This window comes from Bombus affinis, chromosome 15 (assembly GCF_024516045.1).
Source record: "Bombus affinis isolate iyBomAffi1 chromosome 15, iyBomAffi1.2, whole genome shotgun sequence".
Taxonomy (NCBI): Eukaryota; Metazoa; Arthropoda; class Insecta; order Hymenoptera; family Apidae; genus Bombus; species Bombus affinis.
In genome coordinates, this window is record NC_066358.1 from 205556 (window position 1) to 223146 (window position 17591).

Here is a 17591-nt window from a genome sequence, read left to right on the forward strand (position 1 = left end):
ATGTCTCTGAAAGCAGATCGTGATCTGTCACATGTGGAGAACAAAGGTATAGTCAATAATTAAAATTTTTTTTTGTCTCTTCCTAAAACAGAAAACGTCTGACATTTCCAGATTTTAAAATCTGATACTTTCTATACTTCATCCTATGTTTCTAAAAGCAGATCGTGATCTGTCACTTACGGAGAACAAAGATAAAGTATATAATTAATCTTTTTTTTTGTCTATTCCTAAAACTTACAAGGTCTGACATCTCCAGCTTTTAAAATCATATCCTTTTTATACTTCATCCTATGTTTCTGAAAGCAGATCGTGATCTGTCACATGTGGAGAACAAAGGTATAGTCAATAATTAAAATTTTTTCTGTCTCTTCCGAAAACAGAAAACGTCTGACATTTCCAGCTTTTAAAATCTGATCCTTTTTATACTTCATCCTATGTTTCTGAAAGCAGATCGTGATCTGTCACATGTGGAGAACAAAGATATAGTCAATAATTAAACTTTTTTTTGTCTCTTCCTAAAGCAGAAAACGTCTGACATTTCCAGCTTTTAAAATCTGATCCCTTTTATACTTCATCCTATGTTTCTAAAAGCAGATCGTGATCTGCCACTTATGGAGAACAAAGGTAAAGTTAATAATTAATCTTTTTTTTGTCTATTCCTAAAACTGAAAACGTCTGACATATCTAGCTTTTAAAATCTGATGCTTTTTATACTTCATCCTATGTTTCTAAAAGCAAATCGTGATCTGTCACTTATGGAGAACAAAGATAAAGTATATAATTAATCTTTTTTTTTGTCTATTCCTAAAACTTACAAGGTCTGACATCTCCAGCTTTTAAAATCATATCCTTTTTATACTTCATCCTATGTTTCTGAAAGCAGATTGTGATCTGTCATATATGGGGAACAAAGGTAAAGTCAGTAATTAAACTTTTTTTTTGTATTCCTAAAACTGAAAGCGTCTGACATCTCCAGCTTTTAAAATCTGATCCTTTCTATTCTTCATCCTATGTTTCTGAAAGCAGATCGTGATCTGTCACGTGTGGAGAACAAAGGTATAGTCAATAATTAAACTTTTCTTTGTCTCTTACTAAAACTGAAAACGTCTGACATTTCCAGCTTTTAAAATCTGATCCTTTTTATACTTCATCCTATGTTTCTGAAAGCAGATCGTGATCTGTCACATGTGGAGAACAAAGGCATAGTCAATAATTAAACTTTTTTTTGTCTCTTCCTAAAACAGAAAACGTCTGACATTTCCAGCTTTTAAAATCTGATCCTTTTTATACTTCATCCTATGTCTCTGAAAGCAGATCGTGATCTGTCACATGTGGAGAACAAAGGTATAGTCAATAATTAAAATTTTTTTTTGTCTCTTCCTAAAACAGAAAACGTCTGACATTTCCAGATTTTAAAATCTGATACTTTCTATACTTCATCCTATGTTTCTAAAAGCAGATCGTGATCTGTCACTTATGGAGAACAAAGATAAAGTATATAATTAATCTTTTTTTTTGTCTATTCCTAAAACTTACAAGGTCTGACATCTCCAGCTTTTAAAATCATATCCTTTTTATACTTCATCCTATGTTTCTGAAAGCAGATCGTGATCTGTCACATGTGGAGAACAAAGGTATAGTCAATAATTAAAATTTTTTCTGTCTCTTCCGAAAACAGAAAACGTCTGACATTTCCAGCTTTTAAAATCTGATCCTTTTTATACTTCATCCTATGTTTCTGAAAGCAGATCGTGATCTGTCACATGTGGAGAACAAAGATAAAGTCTATAATTAATCTTTTTTTTTCTGTCTATTCCTAAAACTTACAAGGTCTGACATCTCCAGCTTTTAAAATCATATCCTTTTTGTACTTCATCCTATGTTTCTGAAAGCAGATCGTGATCTGTCATGTGGAGAACAAAGGTATAGTCAATAATTAAAATTTTTTCTGTCTCTTCCGAAAACAGAAAACGTCTGACATTTCCAGCTTTTAAAATCTGATCCTTTTTATACTTCATCCTATGTTTCTGAAAGCAGATTGTGATCTGTCATATATGGGGAACAAAGGTAAAGTCAGTAATTAAACTTTTTTTTTGTATTCCTAAAACTGAAAGCGTCTGACATCTCCAGCTTTTAAAATCTGATCCTTTCTATACTTCATCCTATGTTTCTGAAAGCAGATCGTGATCTGTCACATGTGGAGAACAAAGGTATAGTCAAAAATTAAAATTTTTTCTGTCTCTTCCGAAAACAGAAAACGTCTGACATTTCCAGCTTTTAAAATCTGATCCTTTTTATACTTCATCCTATGTTTCTGAAAGCAGATCGTGATCTGTCACATGTGGAGAACAAAGATAAAGTCTATAATCATTCTTTTTTTTTGTCTATTCCTAAAACTTACAAGGTCTGACATCTCCAGCTTTTAAAATCATATCCTTTTTGTACTTCATCCTATGTTTCTGAAAGCAGATCGTGATCTGTCATGTGGAGAACAAAGGTATAGTCAATAATTAAAATTTTTTCTGTCTCTTCCGAAAACAGAAAACGTCTGACATTTCCAGCTTTTAAAATCTGATCCTTTTTATACTTCATCCTATGTTTCTGAAAGCAGATTGTGATCTGTCATATATGGGGAACAAAGGTAAAGTCAGTAATTAAACTTTTTTTTTGTATTCCTAAAACTGAAAGCGTCTGACATCTCCAGCTTTTAAAATCTGATCCTTTCTATTCTTCATCCTATGTTTCTGAAAGCAGATCGTGATCTGTCACGTGTGGAGAACAAAGGTATAGTCAATAATTAAACTTTTCTTTGTCTCTTACTAAAACTGAAAACGTCTGACATTTCCAGCTTTTAAAATCTGATCCTTTTTATACTTCATCCTATGTTTCTGAAAGCAGATCGTGATCTGTCACATGTGGAGAACAAAGGCATAGTCAATAATTAAACTTTTTTTTGTCTCTTCCTAAAACAGAAAACGTCTGACATTTCCAGCTTTTAAAATCTGATCCTTTTTATACTTCATCCTATGTCTCTGAAAGCAGATCGTGATCTGTCACATGTGGAGAACAAAGGTATAGTCAATAATTAAAATTTTTTTTTGTCTCTTCCTAAAACAGAAAACGTCTGACATTTCCAGATTTTAAAATCTGATACTTTCTATACTTCATCCTATGTTTCTAAAAGCAGATCGTGATCTGTCACTTATGGAGAACAAAGATAAAGTATATAATTAATCTTTTTTTTTGTCTATTCCTAAAACTTACAAGGTCTGACATCTCCAGCTTTTAAAATCATATCCTTTTTATACTTCATCCTATGTTTCTGAAAGCAGATCGTGATCTGTCACATGTGGAGAACAAAGATAAAGTCTATAATCATTCTTTTTTTTTGTCTATTCCTAAAACTTACAATGTCTGACATCTCCAGCTTTTAAAATCAGATCCTTTTTATACTTCATCCTCTGTTTCTGAAAGCAGATCGTGATCTGTCACATGTGGAGAACAAAGGTATAGTCAATAATTAAAATTTTTTCTGTCTCTTCCGAAAACAGAAAACTTCTGACATTTCCAGCTTTTAAAATCTGATCCTTTTTATACTTCATCCTATGTTTCTGAAAGCAGATCGTGATCTGTCACATGTGGAGAACAAAGATAAAGTCTATAATTAATCTTTTTTTTTTTGTCTATTCCTAAAACTTACAAGGTCTGACATCTGCAGCTTTTAAAATCAGATCCTTTTTATACTTCATCCTCTGTTTCTGAAAGCAGATCGTGATCCGTCACATGTGGAGAACAGAGATATAGTCAATAATTAAACTTTTTTTTGTCTCTTCCTAAAGCAGAAAACGTCTGACATTTCCAGCTTTTAAAATCTGATCCTTTTTATACTCCATCCTATGTTTCTAAAAGCAGATCGTGATCTGACACTTATGGAGAACAAAGATAAAGTCTATAATTAATCTTTTTTTTTTGTCTATTCCTAAAACTTACAAGGTCTGACATCTCCAGCTTTTAAAATCATATCCTTTTTGTACTTCATCCTATGTTTCTGAAAGCAGATCGTGATCTGTCATGTGGAGAACAAAGGTATAGTCAATAATTAAAATTTTTTCTGTCTCTTCCGAAAACAGAAAACGTCTGACATTTCCAGCTTTTAAAATCTGATCCTTTTTATACTTCATCCTATGTTTCTGAAAGCAGATTGTGATCTGTCATATATGGGGAACAAAGGTAAAGTCAGTAATTAAACTTTTTTTTTGTATTCCTAAAACTGAAAGCGTCTGACATCTCCAGCTTTTAAAATCTGATCCTTTCTATACTTCATCCTATGTTTCTGAAAGCAGATCGTGATCTGTCACATGTGGAGAACAAAGGTATAGTCAAAAATTAAAATATTTTCTGTCTCTTCCGAAAACAGAAAACGTCTGACATTTCCAGCTTTTAAAATCTGATCCTTTTTATACTTCATCCTATGTTTCTGAAAGCAGATCGTGATCTGTCACATGTGGAGAACAAAGATAAAGTCTATAATCATTCTTTTTTTTTGTCTATTCCTAAAACTTACAAGGTCTGACATCTCCAGCTTTTAAAATCAGATCCTTTTTATACTTCATCCTCTGTTTCTGAAAGCAGATCGTGATCTGTCACATGTGGAGAACAAAGGTATAGTCAATAATTAAAATTTTTTCTGTCTCTTCCGAAAACAGAAAACGTCTGACATTTCCAGCTTTTAAAATCTGATCCTTTTTATACTTCATCCTATGTTTCTGAAAGCAGATCGTGATCTGTCACATGTGGAGAACAAAGGTATAGTCAATAATTAAAATTTTTTTTTGTCTCTTCCTAAAACAGAAAACGTCTGACATTTCCAGCTTTTAAAATCTGATCCTTTCTATACTTCATCCTATGTTTCTAAAAGCAGATTGTGATCTGTCACTTACGGAGAACAAATATAAAGTCTATAATTAACCTTTTCTTTGTCTCTTACTAAAACTGAAAACGTCTGACATTTCCAGCTTTTAAAATCTGATCCTTTTTATACTTCATCCTATGTTTCTGAAAGCAGATCGTGATCATGTCACATGTGGAGAACAAAGATATAGTCAATAATTAAACTTTTCTTTGTCTCTTACTAAAACTGAAAACGTCTGACATTTCCAGCTTTTAAAATCTGATCCTTTTTATACTTCATCCTATGTTTCTGAAAGCAGATCGTGATCTGTCAATTATGGAGAACAAAGGTAAAGTTAATAATTAATCTTTTTTTTGTCTATTCCTAAAACTCAAAACGTCTGACATATCTAGCTTTTAAAATCTGATCCTTTTTATACTTCATCCTATGTTTCTAAAAGCAGATCGTGATCTGTCACTTATGGAGAACAAAGATAAAGTCTATAATTAATCTTTTTTTTTGTCTGTTCCTAAAACTTACAAGGTCTGACATCTCCTGCTTTTAAAATCAGATCCTTTTTGTACTTCATCCTATGTTTCTGAAAGCAGATCGTGATCTGTCACATGTGGAGAACAAAGGTATAGTCAAAAATTAAAAAATTTTCTGTCTCTTCCGAAAACAGAAAACGTCTGACGTTTCCAGCTTTTAAAATCTGTTCCTTTTTATACTTCATCCTATGTTTCTAAAAGCAGATCGTGATCTGTCACTTATGGAGAACAAAGGTAAAGTTAATAATTAATCTTTTTTTTGTCTATTCCTAAAACTGAAAACGTCTGACATATCTAGCTTTTAAAATCTGATCCTTTTTATACTTCATCCTATGTTTCTAAAAGCAGATCGTGATCTGTCACTTACGGAGAACAAATATAAAGTCTATAATTAAACTTTTCTTTGTCTCTTACTAAAACTGAAAACGTCTGACATTTCCGGCTTTTAAAATCTGATCCTTTTTATACTTCATCCTATGTTTCTGAAAGCAGATCGTGATCTGTCACATGTGGAGAACAAAGGTATAGTCAAAAATTAAAATTTTTTCTGTCTCTTCCGAAAACAGAAAACGTCTGACATTTCCAGCTTTTAAAATCTGATCCTTTTTATACTTCATCCTATGTTTCTGAAAGCAGATCGTGATCTGTCACATGTGGAGAACAAAGGTATAGTCAATAATTAAAATTTTTTTTTGTCTCTTCCTAAAACAGAAAACGTCTGACATTTCCAGCTTTTAAAATCTGATCCTTTCTATACTTCATCCTATGTTTCTAAAAGCAGATCGTGATCTGTCACTTACGGAGAACAAATATAAAGTCTATAATTAACCTTTTCTTTGTCTCTTACTAAAACTGAAAACGTCTGACATTTCCAGCTTTTAAAATCTGATCCTTTTTATACTTCATCCTATGTTTCTGAAAGCAGATCGTGATCTGTCACATGTGGAGAACAAAGATATAGTCAATAATTAAACTTTTCTTTGTCCCTTACTAAAACTGAAAACGTCTGACATTTCCAGCTTTTAAAATCTGATCCTTTTTATACTTCATCCTATGTTTCTGAAAGCAGATCGTGATCTGTCACTTATGGAGAACAAAGGTAAAGTTAATAATTAATCTTTTTTTTGTCTATTCCTAAAACTCAAAACGTCTGACATATCTAGCTTTTAAAATCTGATCCTTTTTATACTTCATCCTATGTTTCTAAAAGCAGATCGTTATCTGTCACTTATGGAGAACAAAGATAAAGTCTATAATTAATCTTTTTTTTTGTCTATTCCTAAAACTTACAAGGTCTGACATCTCCTGCTTTTAAAATCAGATCCTTTTTATACTTCATCCTATGTTTCTGAAAGCAGATCGTGATCTGTCATATATGGAGAACAAAGGTAAAGTCAGTAATTAAACTTTTTTTTTGTCTATTCCTAAATCTGAAAGCGTCTGACATCTCCAGCTTTTAAAATCTGATCCTTTCTATACTTTATCCTATGTTTCTAAAAGCAGATCGTGATCTGTCACTTATGGAGAACAAAGGTAAAGTTAATAATTAATCTTTTTTTTGTCTATTCCTAAAACTGAAAACGTCTGACATATCTAGCTTTTAAAATCTGATCCTTTTTATACTTCATCCTATGTTTCTAAAAGCAGATCGTGATCTGTCACTTACGGAGAACAAATATAAAGTCTATAATTAAACTTTTCTTTGTCTCTTACTAAAACTGAAAACGTCTGACATTTCCGGCTTTTAAAATCTGATCCTTTTTATACTTCATCCTATGTTTCTGAAAGCAGATCGTGATCTGTCACATGTGGAGAACAAAGGTATAGTCAAAAATTAAAATTTTTTCTGTCTCTTCCGAAAACAGAAAACGTCTGACATTTCCAGCTTTTAAAATCTGATCCTTTTTATACTTCATCCTATGTTTCTGAAAGCAGATCGTGATCTGTCACATGTGGAGAACAAAGATAAAGTCTATAATCATTCTTTTTTTTTGTCTATTCCTAAAACTTACAAGGTCCGACATCTGCAGCTTTTAAAATCAGATTCTTTTTATACTTCATCCTCTGTTTCTGAAAGCAGATCGTGATCTGTCACATGTGGAGAACAAAGGTATAGTCAATAATTAAAATTTTTTCTGTCTCTTCCGAAAACAGAAAACGTCTGACATTTCCAGCTTTTAAAATCTGATCCTTTTTATACTTCATCCTATGTTTCTGAAAGCAGATCGTGATCTGTCACATGTGGAGAACAAAGATAAAGTCTATAATTAATCTTTTTTTTTTTTGTCTATTCCTAAAACTTACAAGGTCTGACATCTGCAGCTTTTAAAATCAGATCCTTTTTATACTTCATCCTCTGTTTCTGAAAGCGGATCGTGATCCGTCACATGTGGAGAACAAAGATATAGTCAATAATTAAACTTTTTTTTGTCTCTTCCTAAAGCAGAAAACGTCTGACATTTCCAGCTTTTAAAATCTGATCCTTTTTATACCCCATCCTATGTTTCTAAAAGCAGATCGTGATCTGACACTTATGGAGAACAAAGATAAAGTCTATAATTAATCTTTTTTTTTGTCTATTCCTAAAACTTACAAGGTCTGACATCTCCAGCTTTTAAAACCATATCCTTTTTGTACTTCATCCTATGTTTCTGAAAGCAGATCGTGATCTGTCATGTGGAGAACAAAGGTATAGTCAATAATTAAAATTTTTTCTGTCTCTTCCGAAAACAGAAAACGTCTGACATTTCCAGCTTTTAAAATCTGATCCTTTTTATACTTCATCCTATGTTTCTGAAAGCAGATCGTGATCATGTCACATGTGGAGAACAAAGATATAGTCAATAATTAAACTTTTCTTTGTCTCTTACTAAAACTGAAAACGTCTGACATTTCCAGCTTTTAAAATCTGATCCTTTTTATACTTCATCCTATGTTTCTGAAAGCAGATCGTGATCTGTCACTTATGGAGAACAAAGGTAAAGTTAATAATTAATCTTTTTTTTGTCTATTCCTAAAACTCAAAACGTCTGACATATCTAGCTTTTAAAATCTGATCCTTTTTATACTTCATCCTATGTTTCTAAAAGCAGATCGTGATCTGTCACTTATGGAGAACAAAGATAAAGTCTATAATTAATCTTTTTTTTTGTCTGTTCCTAAAACTTACAAGGTCTGACATCTCCTGCTTTTAAAATCAGATCCTTTTTGTACTTCATCCTATGTTTCTGAAAGCAGATCGTGATCTGTCACATGTGGAGAACAAAGGTATAGTCAAAAATTAAAAAATTTTCTGTCTCTTCCGAAAACAGAAAACGTCTGACGTTTCCAGCTTTTAAAATCTGTTCCTTTTTATACTTCATCCTATGTTTCTAAAAGCAGATCGTGATCTGTCACTTATGGAGAACAAAGGTAAAGTTAATAATTAATCTTTTTTTTGTCTATTCCTAAAACTGAAAACGTCTGACATATCTAGCTTTTAAAATCTGATCCTTTTTATACTTCATCCTATGTTTCTAAAAGCAGATCGTGATCTGTCACTTACGGAGAACAAATATAAAGTCTATAATTAAACTTTTCTTTGTCTCTTACTAAAACTGAAAACGTCTGACATTTCCGGCTTTTAAAATCTGATCCTTTTTATACTTCATCCTATGTTTCTGAAAGCAGATCGTGATCTGTCACATGTGGAGAACAAAGGTATAGTCAAAAATTAAAATTTTTTCTGTCTCTTCCGAAAACAGAAAACGTCTGACATTTCCAGCTTTTAAAATCTGATCCTTTTTATACTTCATCCTATGTTTCTGAAAGCAGATCGTGATCTGTCACATGTGGAGAACAAAGGTATAGTCAATAATTAAAATTTTTTTTTGTCTCTTCCTAAAACAGAAAACGTCTGACATTTCCAGCTTTTAAAATCTGATCCTTTCTATACTTCATCCTATGTTTCTGAAAGCAGATCATGATCTGTCACGTGTGGAGAACAAAGGTATAGTCAATAATTAAACTTTTCTTTGTCTCTTACTAAAACTGAAAACGTCTGACATTTCCAGCTTTTAAAATCTGATCCTTTTTATACTTCATCCTCTGTTTCTGAAAGCACATTGTGATCTGTCACTTATGGAGAACAAAGATAAAGTTAATAATTAATCTTTTTTTTTGTCTATTCCTAAAACTTACAAGGTCTGACATCTTCAGCTTTTAAAATCTGATCCTTTCTATACTTTATCCTATGTTTCTAAAAGCAGATCGTGATCTGTCACTTACGGAGAACAAATATAAAGTCTATAATTAAACTTTTCTTTGTCTCTTACTAAAACTGAAAACGTCTGACATTTCCAGCTTTTAAAATCTGACCCTTTTTATACTTCATCCTATGTTTCTGAAAGCAGATCATGATCTGTCACGTGTGGAGAACAAAGGTATAGTCAATAATTAAACTTTTCTTTGTCTCTTACTAAAACTGAAAACGTCTGACATTTCCAGCTTTTAAAATCTGATCCTTTTTATACTTCATCCTATGTTTCTGAAAGCAGATCGTGATCTGTCACATGTGGAGAACAAAGATATAGTCAATAATTAAACTTTTCTTTGTCCCTTACTAAAACTGAAAACGTCTGACATTTCCAGCTTTTAAAATCTGATCCTTTTTATACTTCATCCTATGTTTCTGAAAGCAGATCGTGATCTGTCACTTATGGAGAACAAAGGTAAAGTTAATAATTAATCTTTTTTTTGTCTATTCCTAAAACTCAAAACGTCTGACATATCTAGCTTTTAAAATCTGATCCTTTTTATACTTCATCCTATGTTTCTAAAAGCAGATCGTTATCTGTCACTTATGGAGAACAAAGATAAAGTCTATAATTAATCTTTTTTTTTGTCTATTCCTAAAACTTACAAGGTCTGACATCTCCTGCTTTTAAAATCAGATCCTTTTTATACTTCATCCTATGTTTCTGAAAGCAGATCGTGATCTGTCATATATGGAGAACAAAGGTAAAGTCAGTAATTAAACTTTTTTTTTGTCTATTCCTAAATCTGAAAGCGTCTGACATCTCCAGCTTTTAAAATCTGATCCTTTCTATACTTTATCCTATGTTTCTAAAAGCAGATCGTGATCTGTCACTTATGGAGAACAAAGGTAAAGTTAATAATTAATCTTTTTTTTGTCTATTCCTAAAACTGAAAACGTCTGACATATCTAGCTTTTAAAATCTGATCCTTTTTATACTTCATCCTATGTTTCTAAAAGCAGATCGTGATCTGTCACTTACGGAGAACAAATATAAAGTCTATAATTAAACTTTTCTTTGTCTCTTACTAAAACTGAAAACGTCTGACATTTCCGGCTTTTAAAATCTGATCCTTTTTATACTTCATCCTATGTTTCTGAAAGCAGATCGTGATCTGTCACATGTGGAGAACAAAGGTATAGTCAAAAATTAAAATTTTTTCTGTCTCTTCCGAAAACAGAAAACGTCTGACATTTCCAGCTTTTAAAATCTGATCCTTTTTATACTTCATCCTATGTTTCTGAAAGCAGATCGTGATCTGTCACATGTGGAGAACAAAGATAAAGTCTATAATCATTCTTTTTTTTTGTCTATTCCTAAAACTTACAAGGTCCGACATCTGCAGCTTTTAAAATCAGATCCTTTTTATACTTCATCCTCTGTTTCTGAAAGCAGATCGTGATCTGTCACATGTGGAGAACAAAGATATAGTCAATAATTAAACTTTTCTTTGTCCCTTACTAAAACTGAAAACGTCTGACATTTCCAGCTTTTAAAATCTGATCCTTTTTATACTTCATCCTATGTTTCTGAAAGCAGATCGTGATCTGTCACTTATGGAGAACAAAGGTAAAGTTAATAATTAATCTTTTTTTTGTCTATTCCTAAAACTCAAAACGTCTGACATATCTAGCTTTTAAAATCTGATCCTTTTTATACTTCATCCTATGTTTCTAAAAGCAGATCGTTATCTGTCACTTATGGAGAACAAAGATAAAGTCTATAATTAATCTTTTTTTTTGTCTATTCCTAAAACTTACAAGGTCTGACATCTCCTGCTTTTAAAATCAGATCCTTTTTATACTTCATCCTATGTTTCTGAAAGCAGATCGTGATCTGTCATATATGGAGAACAAAGGTAAAGTCAGTAATTAAACTTTTTTTTTGTCTATTCCTAAATCTGAAAGCGTCTGACATCTCCAGCTTTTAAAATCTGATCCTTTCTATACTTTATCCTATGTTTCTAAAAGCAGATCGTGATCTGTCACTTATGGAGAACAAAGGTAAAGTTAATAATTAATCTTTTTTTTGTCTATTCCTAAAACTGAAAACGTCTGACATATCTAGCTTTTAAAATCTGATCCTTTTTATACTTCATCCTATGTTTCTAAAAGCAGATCGTGATCTGTCACTTACGGAGAACAAATATAAAGTCTATAATTAAACTTTTCTTTGTCTCTTACTAAAACTGAAAACGTCTGACATTTCCGGCTTTTAAAATCTGATCCTTTTTATACTTCATCCTATGTTTCTGAAAGCAGATCGTGATCTGTCACATGTGGAGAACAAAGGTATAGTCAAAAATTAAAATTTTTTCTGTCTCTTCCGAAAACAGAAAACGTCTGACATTTCCAGCTTTTAAAATCTGATCCTTTTTATACTTCATCCTATGTTTCTGAAAGCAGATCGTGATCTGTCACATGTGGAGAACAAAGATAAAGTCTATAATCATTCTTTTTTTTTGTCTATTCCTAAAACTTACAAGGTCCGACATCTGCAGCTTTTAAAATCAGATTCTTTTTATACTTCATCCTCTGTTTCTGAAAGCAGATCGTGATCTGTCACATGTGGAGAACAAAGGTATAGTCAATAATTAAAATTTTTTCTGTCTCTTCCGAAAACAGAAAACGTCTGACATTTCCAGCTTTTAAAATCTGATCCTTTTTATACTTCATCCTATGTTTCTGAAAGCAGATCGTGATCTGTCACATGTGGAGAACAAAGATAAAGTCTATAATTAATCTTTTTTTTTTGTCTATTCCTAAAACTTACAAGGTCTGACATCTCCAGCTTTTAAAACCATATCCTTTTTGTACTTCATCCTATGTTTCTGAAAGCAGATCGTGATCTGTCATGTGGAGAACAAAGGTATAGTCAATAATTAAAATTTTTTCTGTCTCTTCCGAAAACAGAAAACGTCTGACATTTCCAGCTTTTAAAATCTGATCCTTTTTATACTTCATCCTATGTTTCTGAAAGCAGATCGTGATCATGTCACATGTGGAGAACAAAGATATAGTCAATAATTAAACTTTTCTTTGTCTCTTACTAAAACTGAAAACGTCTGACATTTCCAGCTTTTAAAATCTGATCCTTTTTATACTTCATCCTATGTTTCTGAAAGCAGATCGTGATCTGTCACTTATGGAGAACAAAGGTAAAGTTAATAATTAATCTTTTTTTTGTCTATTCCTAAAACTCAAAACGTCTGACATATCTAGCTTTTAAAATCTGATCCTTTTTATACTTCATCCTATGTTTCTAAAAGCAGATCGTGATCTGTCACTTATGGAGAACAAAGATAAAGTCTATAATTAATCTTTTTTTTTGTCTGTTCCTAAAACTTACAAGGTCTGACATCTCCTGCTTTTAAAATCAGATCCTTTTTGTACTTCATCCTATGTTTCTGAAAGCAGATCGTGATCTGTCACATGTGGAGAACAAAGGTATAGTCAAAAATTAAAAAATTTTCTGTCTCTTCCGAAAACAGAAAACGTCTGACGTTTCCAGCTTTTAAAATCTGTTCCTTTTTATACTTCATCCTATGTTTCTAAAAGCAGATCGTGATCTGTCACTTATGGAGAACAAAGGTAAAGTTAATAATTAATCTTTTTTTTGTCTATTCCTAAAACTGAAAACGTCTGACATATCTAGCTTTTAAAATCTGATCCTTTTTATACTTCATCCTATGTTTCTAAAAGCAGATCGTGATCTGTCACTTACGGAGAACAAATATAAAGTCTATAATTAAACTTTTCTTTGTCTCTTACTAAAACTGAAAACGTCTGACATTTCCGGCTTTTAAAATCTGATCCTTTTTATACTTCATCCTATGTTTCTGAAAGCAGATCGTGATCTGTCACATGTGGAGAACAAAGGTATAGTCAAAAATTAAAATTTTTTCTGTCTCTTCCGAAAACAGAAAACGTCTGACATTTCCAGCTTTTAAAATCTGATCCTTTTTATACTTCATCCTATGTTTCTGAAAGCAGATCGTGATCTGTCACATGTGGAGAACAAAGGTATAGTCAATAATTAAAATTTTTTTTTGTCTCTTCCTAAAACAGAAAACGTCTGACATTTCCAGCTTTTAAAATCTGATCCTTTCTATACTTCATCCTATGTTTCTAAAAGCAGATCGTGATCTGTCACTTACGGAGAACAAATATAAAGTCTATAATTAACCTTTTCTTTGTCTCTTACTAAAACTGAAAACGTCTGACATTTCCAGCTTTTAAAATCTGATCCTTTTTATACTTCATCCTATGTTTCTGAAAGCAGATCGTGATCTGTCACATGTGGAGAACAAAGATATAGTCAATAATTAAACTTTTCTTTGTCCCTTACTAAAACTGAAAACGTCTGACATTTCCAGCTTTTAAAATCTGATCCTTTTTATACTTCATCCTATGTTTCTGAAAGCAGATCGTGATCTGTCACTTATGGAGAACAAAGGTAAAGTTAATAATTAATCTTTTTTTTGTCTATTCCTAAAACTCAAAACGTCTGACATATCTAGCTTTTAAAATCTGATCCTTTTTATACTTCATCCTATGTTTCTAAAAGCAGATCGTTATCTGTCACTTATGGAGAACAAAGATAAAGTCTATAATTAATCTTTTTTTTTGTCTATTCCTAAAACTTACAAGGTCTGACATCTCCTGCTTTTAAAATCAGATCCTTTTTATACTTCATCCTATGTTTCTGAAAGCAGATCGTGATCTGTCATATATGGAGAACAAAGGTAAAGTCAGTAATTAAACTTTTTTTTTGTCTATTCCTAAATCTGAAAGCGTCTGACATCTCCAGCTTTTAAAATCTGATCCTTTCTATACTTTATCCTATGTTTCTAAAAGCAGATCGTGATCTGTCACTTATGGAGAACAAAGGTAAAGTTAATAATTAATCTTTTTTTTGTCTATTCCTAAAACTGAAAACGTCTGACATATCTAGCTTTTAAAATCTGATCCTTTTTATACTTCATCCTATGTTTCTAAAAGCAGATCGTGATCTGTCACTTACGGAGAACAAATATAAAGTCTATAATTAAACTTTTCTTTGTCTCTTACTAAAACTGAAAACGTCTGACATTTCCGGCTTTTAAAATCTGATCCTTTTTATACTTCATCCTATGTTTCTGAAAGCAGATCGTGATCTGTCACATGTGGAGAACAAAGGTATAGTCAAAAATTAAAATTTTTTCTGTCTCTTCCGAAAACAGAAAACGTCTGACATTTCCAGCTTTTAAAATCTGATCCTTTTTATACTTCATCCTATGTTTCTGAAAGCAGATCGTGATCTGTCACATGTGGAGAACAAAGATAAAGTCTATAATCATTCTTTTTTTTTGTCTATTCCTAAAACTTACAAGGTCCGACATCTGCAGCTTTTAAAATCAGATCCTTTTTATACTTCATCCTCTGTTTCTGAAAGCAGATCGTGATCTGTCACATGTGGAGAACAAAGGTATAGTCAATAATTAAAATTTTTTCTGTCTCTTCCGAAAACAGAAAACGTCTGACATTTCCAGCTTTTAAAATCTTATCCTTTTTATACTTCATCCTATGTTTCTGAAAGCAGATCGTGATCTGTCACATGTGGAGAACAAAGGTATAGTCAATAATTAAAATTTTTTTTTGTCTCTTCCTAAAACAGAAAACGTCTGACATTTCCAGCTTTTAAAATCTGATCCTTTCTATACTTCATCCTATGTTTCTAAAAGCAGATCGTGATCTGTCACTTACGGAGAACAAATATAAAGTCTATAATTAACCTTTTCTTTGTCTCTTACTAAAACTGAAAACGTCTGACATTTCCAGCTTTTAAAATCTGATCCTTTTTATACTTCATCCTATGTTTCTGAAAGCAGATCGTGATCTGTCACATGTGGAGAACAAAGATATAGTCAATAATTAAACTTTTCTTTGTCCCTTACTAAAACTGAAAACGTCTGACATTTCCAGCTTTTAAAATCTGATCCTTTTTATACTTCATCCTATGTTTCTGAAAGCAGATCGTGATCTGTCACATGTGGAGAACAAAGGTATAGTCAATAATTAAAATTTTTTCTGTCTCTTCCGAAAACAGAAAACGTCTGACATTTCCAGCTTTTAAAATCTGATCCTTTTTATACTTCATCCTATGTTTCTGAAAGCAGATCGTGATCTGTCACATGTGGAGAACAAAGGTATAGTCAATAATTAAAATTTTTTCTGTCTCTTCCGAAAACAGAAAACGTCTGACATTTCCAGCTTTTAAAATCTGATCCTTTTTATACTTCATCCTATGTTTCTGAAAGCAGATCGTGATCTGTCACATGTGGAGAACAAAGATAAAGTCTATAATTAATCTTTTTTTTTTTTTTGTCTATTCCTAAAACTTACAAGGTCTGACATCTGCAGCTTTTAAAATCAGATCCTTTTTATACTTCATCCTCTGTTTCTGAAAGCAGATCGTGATCCGTCACATGTGGAGAACAAAGATATAGTCAATAATTAAACTTTTTTTTGTCTCTTCCTAAAGCAGAAAACGTCTGACATTTCCAGCTTTTAAAATCTGATCCTTTTTATACTCCATCCTATGTTTCTAAAAGCAGATCGTGATCTGACACTTATGGAGAACAAAGATAAAGTCTATAATTAATCTTTTTTTTTGTCTATTCCTAAAACTTACAAGGTCTGACATCTCCAGCTTTTAAAATCATATCCTTTTTGTACTTCATCCTATGTTTCTGAAAGCAGATCGTGATCTGTCATGTGGAGAACAAAGGTATAGTCAATAATTAAAATTTTTTCTGTCTCTTCCGAAAACAGAAAACGTCTGACATCTCCAGCTTTTAAAATCTGATCCTTTTTATACTTCATCCTATGTTTCTAAAAGCAGATCGTGATATGTAACTTATGGAGAACAAAGATAAAGTTAATAATTAAACTTTTTTTTTGTCTATTCCTAAAACTGAAAACGTCTGACATCTCTAGCTTTTAGAATCTGATCCTTTCTATACTTCATCCTATGTTTCTGAAAACAGATCGTGATCTGTCACATGTGGAGAACAAAGGTAAAGTTAATAATTAATCTTTTTTTTGTCTATTCCTAAAACTGAAAACGTCTGACATATCTAGCTTTTAAAATCTGATCCTTTTTATACTTCATCCTATGTTTCTAAAAGCAGATCGTGATCTGTCACTTACGGAGAACAAATATAAAGTCTATAATTAAACTTTTCTTTGTCTCTTACTAAAACTGAAAACGTCTGACATTTCCAGCTTTTAAAATCTGATCCTTTTTATACTTCATCCTATGTTTCTGAAAGCAGATCGTGATCTGTCACATGTGGAGAACAAAGGTATAGTCAATAATTAAAATTTTTTCTGTCTCTTCCGAAAACAGAAAACGTCTGACATTTCCAGCTTTTAAAATCTGATCCTTTTTATACTTCATCCTATGTTTCTGAAAGCAGATCGTGATCTGTCACATGTGGAGAACAAAGATAAAGTCTATAATTAATCTTTTTTTTTTTTTGTCTATTCCTAAAACTTACAAGGTCTGACATCTGCAGCTTTTAAAATCAGATCCTTTTTATACTTCATCCTCTGTTTCTGAAAGCAGATCGTGATCCGTCACATGTGGAGAACAAAGATATAGTCAATAATTAAACTTTTTTTTGTCTCTTCCTAAAGCAGAAAACGTCTGACATTTCCAGCTTTTAAAATCTGATCCTTTTTATACTCCATCCTATGTTTCTAAAAGCAGATCGTGATCTGACACTTATGGAGAACAAAGATAAAGTCTATAATTAATCTTTTTTTTTGTCTATTCCTAAAACTTACAAGGTCTGACATCTCCAGCTTTTAAAAT

General features: G+C 31.9%; 1 long non-coding RNA gene across 18 annotated transcripts in view; it reads left to right on the top strand.

Moving 5' to 3' along the window:
- The first annotated feature begins 6431 nt into the window (after positions 1–6431).
- Positions 6432–17591, top strand: part of LOC126924787 (uncharacterized) — a 28658-nt gene continuing 17498 nt past the window's right edge. For 4 of the 18 annotated variants that reach the window (XR_007713668.1, XR_007713669.1, XR_007713670.1 and 1 more), the window contains exon 1: positions 12781–12891. This is a non-coding gene — a long non-coding RNA (uncharacterized LOC126924787). Of the gene's footprint in view, positions 6539–8306; positions 8418–10041; positions 10149–11196; positions 11304–12780; positions 12892–14082; positions 14190–17591 lie in introns of those variants that run through there. The other 14 variants (XR_007713680.1, XR_007713681.1, XR_007713682.1 and 11 more) reach the window with 5 other exon arrangements.